The sequence below is a fragment of the Muntiacus reevesi genome, chromosome 4 (genome assembly GCF_963930625.1).
Source record: "Muntiacus reevesi chromosome 4, mMunRee1.1, whole genome shotgun sequence".
Classification (NCBI taxonomy): Eukaryota; Metazoa; Chordata; class Mammalia; order Artiodactyla; family Cervidae; genus Muntiacus; species Muntiacus reevesi.
The window spans coordinates 142496145-142504407 of NC_089252.1; positions in this window are offsets into that span (position 1 = coordinate 142496145).

Here is an 8263-nt window from a genome sequence, read left to right on the forward strand (position 1 = left end):
CAAGGCTCAATGATGACTTTGTCATTGCTTTTAAATGTATGGAAGACTTCTGCATGCTTGTCCTAGATGTTGTTACCACTGAAGCACGAATGCTAGACGTCCCTTCCTGACCATTAACTCTGAAATCAAGTGAAGAAAGGAAGGTCATAATAGTATAGGTGGTGTGAGAGCCAACCACGGCAGGGTTGCAGAGGGGAAATGACAGAGTTACCCTGTCAACAGCTTGAGTCTTCCTTCCTCTTTGCTTTCTCAGCTTGTCTCAGAAGCTGCTCCACAACAACCAGGACTTTGCCACAGTTTGGCTCCAAGGTCCTTACCTGCAGGCCTCTGAGTGAGCTTTTAAGAAACCCAGACAGGGCGTCAGAACCATCTCCTTAGAGTGTGAAAGAGCATGAGATCAAAGATCTCTCTCCCCAGCTCCTGGCTGCATCCTGACTCCCAGGAATTTGGAAATAGAAAGAAAGAAACAGGAGACAGATAAACATTACCCCAGGTTCAACCTGTCTGGTCTTTGTTGTCACAGTCCTAATTTTTCATCTGACATTTCCAAGACTCGTCTTTTGTGTCTGTTCAACAGCATTGCCTCCTCCCCCGTCTCTGCTTCTAGTGAATCAAAATTTAACTCCATCTACATAGTTAAAAGAGTCTGTGTGAATCACTGCTTTCCTCACGTCCTTCAAGAACAATCATTTACTGAATTCAATTCAGAATACGTAGTGCAGATTTCTGCAACTCCTCATCACCTTTATAGTTGCTCCTCTTAACCATGCAAACCTGAACAAAACCCATGTCAGTGGTTGGATCTAGCCTGGAGCCTGTATGGAAACAAAAGAATGGACAGAATTGTAGCTGAAAAGTGTAGTGAAATTATGTTGCAGGCTATTGCACATCTGCTCTTTCTATGGGCATAAGTGTCTGAGTCTGCACATGGAGAGGGTCCATGTACGAGTGCACAAATGTAAAGAAAGGTGTCTGAAGGCAGTGTGAGCATTTTCTAGAACTCTATGCTCGAAGCTTCACTCCATAAACCTCTTTTACTGGCAGGACTCTGAAAGCCAAGGGCTGTGTAATAATTTACATTGCATTGTCCTTCCTCTCTTGCTCCCCTTCACTTGCCTAAGATGAAAAACTGAAGATTGATGGTAATGTCCCTTTGGAGGAGCCAGGAGTGTCATTCATCCTGTCTCTGTTAGTCTACCCCTCTAGAGCTTTTCACTCCACTCCTTCTGTTTTGCTTTAGGAGCTCTAGAGGCCAGTCTTTCTGTCTGTATCCTCTTCTTCCCCAAACTTTGTCCGCTGACTCCTTCTGAAATGTTCTCCCCATTGGGGCAGCCACCTTGAGTCAAGTTGAAGGAGAAGGACTTTTCAGCTGATCCAATCATGAGACACCTTCCCTCCCTGGCCCTCTGCTCAAATGAAAGTCCTCCACAGGGATCCAAATAGCTCCAGAGGTTTCCTCCTTTCTCCACTCAAAACTGTTTTAGTCCAACTTTTAAAGGTCCCAGGGAAGATAAATCCATATTTCTGTTGTTCTTCAGGAAGAGTATTTCTAACTCTCAAAGCTTTACCTTTCATCCTTTCCACTGTGGTTTTGGCCATATTCTCTTTAGATTGTTTTATTTTCACTAGATAGAAAGTTCCAGGTGAAGGATAAGGGGTAAGGATGCCAGCAGAGACAGTGACCTGGATAGGGTGGTACACACTATTTTCAGTTTGCGCCTTGCAGCTTATTAGTAATATATTTAGGCTCACTGAGAATTGGAGAATTATTTTGTCTGTCCCTTGACTCTTAGCCTCTCCTCTCCAGTTGAATTATCTCTCTAGTATTCATCAACCCCCAAGCAACCACCACCACTACCAAGCAGAGTGAAATAGACTCCATTGCTTCAATAAGCCATCATAGATAAGAAACCCTTCCTGTGGTTAGATCAACTCTCTCTGAAGCAGCATCAGCTCTAATTCTGTGTAGATGGACCACCTTTGGCATCTGCCTTCTATGTAAAGAAAAACTACCTCTTTTGATGGATTCCTATTTCATTTTCACACTTCTTCAAAAATCAACTCCACAAAACATGTCTCTATGACTTCAGGGTAAAGAAAGGTTTCTTAAAATAAGATGTAAATAGAGTAAACCATAATAGAAGAGATGGGTAAATTTGACTACATTAAAAATGTGTTTTCTTTAAAGGCCTCCATCAAAAAAGTGACAAACCATGAACTAGGAGATATTTGCTATTCAATAACTTACCAAGAATTTGTGCACAGAATATATAAAGAATTGATAAAAAATCATTTTTTATTGTGGGCAAAAGGCATGAGTAGGTCATTCACTTAAGTGGAAATCCAAATAGTCAATTAACATCTGAAAAGATGTTCAAACTCTATAGTAATCAATAAAATTGAAATTAAAATTACCCATATATTGGCAAAATTTAAAAAGCATGACAATACCAAATGTTGGTGAGGATAAGGAGCAAAATTCTTATATACTGTTGGATAGAGTATAATTGGCACAACCACTTTGGAACAATTTAGTTTTATCTTCTAAAGTTGAAGATACATATCAGCCAGCAACTCTATTCATTGTGTGTGTGTGTGAGATCAAAAACATAGATTAAAAAATTTACCATCTTAACCTTAGGTGTGCAGTACAGTAGTGTTAACTATATGCACAAAGCACATCTCTAGAACTTTTTCATCTTGCAAAACTGAAACTCTACATACTGAACAATTCTTTACCACTTCTTCCAGTCCCTGGCAACCACTATTCTACTTCCTGTTGCTAAGAGTTTGACTATTTTAGATATCTCATAAAAGTGGAATCAGAAAAAAAAAAAAAAGTGGAATCAGGCAGTATTTTTCTCTTTGTTATTGAATTATTTCACTGAACATGATATCTACAAAATTCATCCATTCTGTAACATAAAAAAATGCTTCCTTCTTTTTTTTTTTCCAGAGAAGGAAGGATTTATTACTTGCAGCAAGTAAGGAGAACAGTTGCTTTCCCAAAGCAGAGTGTCTCCTTCTTTTTATAAAGACTAAGTCATGTTCCGTTGTGTTTGCATTCCTTTATCCATTCATCTGTCGACAAACAACTGGATTATTTCTATTTCTTGGTTGTAATATGAATAATGCTGCAAGGAACATGGATGTGCAAATATCTCTGTGAGATCTTGTTTTCAATTCTTTTGGATGAATACCCAGAAGTGGGGTTGCTAGATCATGATAGTTCTACTTTTAATTTTTGGAGGAACCTCCATATCATTTTATATTTACATTTAGTAGCTGAACATTCCCACCAACAGGGCCCAAATCTTCCAGTTCTCCACATCCTCACCAGCACTTTTTTTCTATTGATTGCTGTTGTTTGACAGTGGCTTTCTTAATAGGTATCAGGTGATTATAGTCTTGATTTGCGTTTCCCTAAGGAGTCAAGCCTGTATATTGTCACCCTGCTTATTTAACCTATATGCAGAATACATCATGAGAAATGCTGGGCTGGAAGAAGTACAAGCTGGAATCAAGATTGCTGGGAGAAATATCAATAACCTCAGATATGCAGATGACACCACCCTTATGGCAGAAAGTGAAGAGGAACTAAAAAACCTCTTGATGAAAGTGAAAGAGGAGAGTAAAAAAGTTGGCTTAAAGCTCAACATTCAGAAAACTAAGATCATGGCATCTGGTCCCATCATTTCATGCAAATAGATGGAGAAACAGTGGAAACAGTGAGAGACTTTTTTTGGGGGGGCTCCAAAATCTCTGCAGATGGTGATTGCAGCCATAAAATTAAAAGACACTCACTCCTTGGAAGGAAAGTTATGACCAACCTAGATAGCATATTAAAAAGCAGAGACATTACCTTGCCAACAAAGATCCATCTGGTCAAGGCTATGGTTTTTCCAGTGGTCATGTATGGATGTGGGAGGTGGACTGTGAAGAAAGCTGAGTGCTGAAAAATTGCTGCTTTTGAACTGTGGTGTTGAAGAAGACTCTTGAGAGTCCCTTGGACTGCAAGGAGATCCAACCAGTCCATCCTGAAGGAGAACAGTCCTGGGTGTTTATTGGAAGAACTGATGCTGAAGCTGAAACTCCAGTACTTTGTCCACCTCATGTGAAGAGCTGACTCATTGGAAAAGGCCCTGATGCTGGGAGGGACTGGGGGCAGGAGGAAAAGGGGATGACAGAGGATGAGATGGCTGGATGGCATCACCGACTCAATGGACATGAGTTTGAGTGAACTCCAGGAATTGGTGATGGACAGGGAGGCCTGGCGTGCTGCGAGATTCATGGGGTCGCAAAGAGTAGGACACGACTGAGCAACTGAACTGAACTGAATGACTGTAATGCTTAAAATATTTCCATATGCTTTTTGGCTATATGTAAATCTTCTTTGAAGAAATATCTATTAAAGCCCTCTCCCCATTTTCTAATTAGATTTTTTTATTGTCGAGTTGTTAGCTTCTTATATATTTTATATATTCATCCTTTATCAGATATATCTTTTGCAAATATTTCCTCCCGTTCTACAGGTTGCCTTTCCAATCTATTTATCGTTTCCTTTGCTGCACAGTAGGTTTTGAGTTTGATGTGGCCCCATTTGTCTCTGTTTGCTTTTGTTGCATGTGCTTTTGGTGCCATATCCAGAAAACCATTGCCAGATCCAGTATCATAAAGCTTTCCTCTATATTTTCTTCCGGAAGTTTTATAGTTTCAGATCTCATATGCAGGTATTTAATTAAGTTCTAGTTAATTTTGGTATCTGCTGTAAAGTAAGGGTCCAATTTTATTCTTTTGCACATGGATATCCAGCTATTGTAATACCGTTGATATAATATAATATATGTAATATAATTATAATATAAATATATATAATATATATAATATAATATAATAATGTTGAAGACATTATTCTTTCCACATTGTGTGGCCTTGGCACCTTTTTCAAAGATTATGGCTATATATATATATTTGAGGGTTTGTTACCAGGTTCTGTGTTCTATTCACCAGTTATATGTCTGTCTTTATGCCAAAACCATGCTGTTTGGATTACAGTAGTTTCTTCTTCTTCTTCTTTAACAAATGAACTTTTATTTAATTATTGGCCATGCTGGATCTTCATTTTGGTGCTTCTCTAGCTGTGGTGTGTAGGCTTAGTTGCCCCACTAGCATATGGGATCTTAGTTCCCTGACTAGGGATTGAATCTACATCTCCTGCACTGGAAGGTGAATTCTTAACCACTGGAACACCAAGGAAGCTCCTGCAACTTTTTAAAATGTTTTGAAATCAGACACTGTGAGGCTTCCATTTTTGTTTTTCTTTTTCAAAATTGTTTTGATTATTCAGGGTTTTTTTGAGATTACATATGAATTTTAAGTTTCTTTTTTTCCTATTTTTGCAATAGAGATTGCATGGAATCTGTAGATCACTTTGGGTAGCATGGACTTTTCAACAATATTAAGTCTTTTAATTTATGAACATGGGACATCTTCTGATTTATTTATGTCTTCTTTAATTTCTTTCAGCATTGTTTTAGAGTGTGCAAGTCTTTAGTTTCTTGATTAGGTTTCTTGTTTTGCATTTTACTGATGAGACAGTCACTCAGGTGTAACCACAGGAGGAGATAGAAGATATGCTCAGGAAAAATGAAGTTTATTATATTCACCCATGCTAGAAACAGGAGGCACCCCACGTGGGACCACAAGGGAAAACACCAGGGTGATCAGGAGGCAGAAGACAGGAGTGAGAGGAAAGTTTAAGCTGTAGAATTTCTTGGGATTTCCATAGAAAAGGCAAGGCCGGGAAAGGTAAACAACTTAGCGTTGGTTAGATTGAGTAATTTTGGTGGACTTTGGGCTATAGAGATGGTCTCTTGTTGCCTGGTATCTAGTCTTAGAATGAAAAGGCAAAGGAATGTTGCCTCTGGGGTGCACTAGCTAGAGAGAGGAAGCATGACTGCCAAGTGGTTAGTTTACATACCAAAGGGATGCTTCCAGCTGGGTATTTTTTTTTCTACTTTCTCTAAAAATTGGCTAGCCCAGGAAGGGTAGTCTCAACCCATCCAGAAAAGTCTTTTAAGATGTCAAAATATCATAATATACAAGGGGGGAAATTAATATATATAAATGATACATTTATTTATATACATTAAATATATACACATAATGCATTTATTCCTAAGTGATTTATTATTTTTGATGTTATTAAAAGTGGGATTGGGCTTCCCAGGTGGCTCAGTGGTAAAGAATCTGCCTGCAATGCAGGAGACACGGGTTCGATACCTGGGTCAGGAAGATCTCCTGAAGAAGGAAATGGCAAGCCACTCCAGTCTTCTTGCCTGGCAAGTCCCATGGACAGAGGAGCCTGGAGGACTACTTCCATGAGGTCACAAAAGAGTCGGATACAATTTAGCAGCTAAACAACAACAACAAATGGGATTATTTTCTTAGGATTGCTCATTGTTAGTGTATTGAAATGCAACTGATTTTTGTGTCTTGATTTTGTATCCTGCAACTTTGCTGAATCTGTTTATTAAGTCCATGGGCATCTGTTTTATTTATTTAAGACTTTTTATATATATATTTAAAAACTAATTTTATTTATTTATTTTTGGCCATGCTGGGTCTCTGTTGCTGTGTGGGCTTTTGTCTAGTTGTGGAGAGCAGGGGCTACTTTCTAGTTACAGTACACAGGCTTCTCATTGCGGTGGCTTCTCTTGTTGCGGAGAACTGGCTCCGGGGTGCTCAGGCTTCAGTAGTTGCGGCACACAGGCTCAGTAGTAGTGGCTCCTAGGCTCTAGAACCCAGGCCAGTAGTTGTGGTGCACAGGCTTTGCTGTTCTGCAGCATGTGGGATCTTCCTGGATCAGGGATCAAACCCATGTCTCCTGCATTGGCAAGCTGACTCTTTACCACTCTGCCACCAGGGAAAACCTATTTAGGATTATATTTGATATACACACTTTTCTATATGTATGATGTATCTGAAAAGTATAAAAATGCTCCCTCATTCAACAACTATTTGTCAAATACCTACTATGTTTCAGTCCCTGTTCCTAGGGTTGAGACGTAGGAGTGAAAAAAAAACAGAAAGAAAAAAAAAATTCAGAATTAGAAGGTGAAAACAGCAAACATTTAAAATAAATCTTCCAGCCAGGAAAACTGTTTAAGTAAATCTGTGCCAAATTCTGTCAAGTATGACTCACAAATATTAGAGCAGGAAAGAGCACCCAAATCTGCTATCCCCAAATGAGGCAGTGTTTATGACTCTCAATGATTTGCTCTGGGCGCGAGGTACAGTGGTGTGGATAATCTAAGGAAAGGATTATATACTCACCTAGATCAACATTACAGGGAGGAGGCAGAGGTAGAGTTAAGCCTAAATAGTAGTTCATCTAAAACATCAGCTAATCCAAATAATAAAAAAAGAGCAAATATCATTTGCATTTGTCTTTGGGGTGTATTATCCTGCAATTATAGCATATCTACACAATGCACTTTCTCTTGCACATTTTAAGAAGTAGTATTAACTTCACACAGGCTGCCTGGGACTGCCCAAGAGAAAACAGCTGCTGATTCAGTCACTCATTCAACAAATGTTTGTTGGTCTCTACTAGATGTCAGTTATTGCTCTGGACACACCAGATACAAGACAAGTAAATTTGATTCCTGTCCTGAATCAGTTTAGCCTTTAGAGAGGTAGCAGAGGAAAACAGATTTCTCAAAAGAACTTTAACATTATAAATGTTAAGATGAAAATAGGAACAAGGCCTTCCCTAGTGTTCAAATGGCTAAGACTCTGGGCTCCCAACACAAAGAGCCCAGGTTCTATCCCTGGTCAGGGAACTAGATCCCACATGCTGCAACTAAAGAACCCACATGCCTAATATCTAATATCTGGTGGAGCCAAATACATATAAATAAATAAATAACTTTTTAAAGAGGCAAAATCCTTTTTTAAAAAAAAAAAAAGAAGAAAGTATAAACAAAATGCCAGGAGTATACATAGGAGGGACCACCCAACTCTTTAGAGGGGAACACAGCCCTCTCAGAAGTGATGATATTTAAGCTGCATTAAAGAACAAGTAGAAATTTTCCAGAAGGAGAAGGGCATTTCAGACAGAAGAACCAACATATGAAGACATATGTGGCTTCACAGAGCACAGGATGATAGGCAAGTCAATGTGGCAGCAGCCTAGGGTAAGTGATGGGGAGTTTGACTGATGGGCAGTTAGTGCCACACCCAAGTGCTTGGCCTCTGGCCT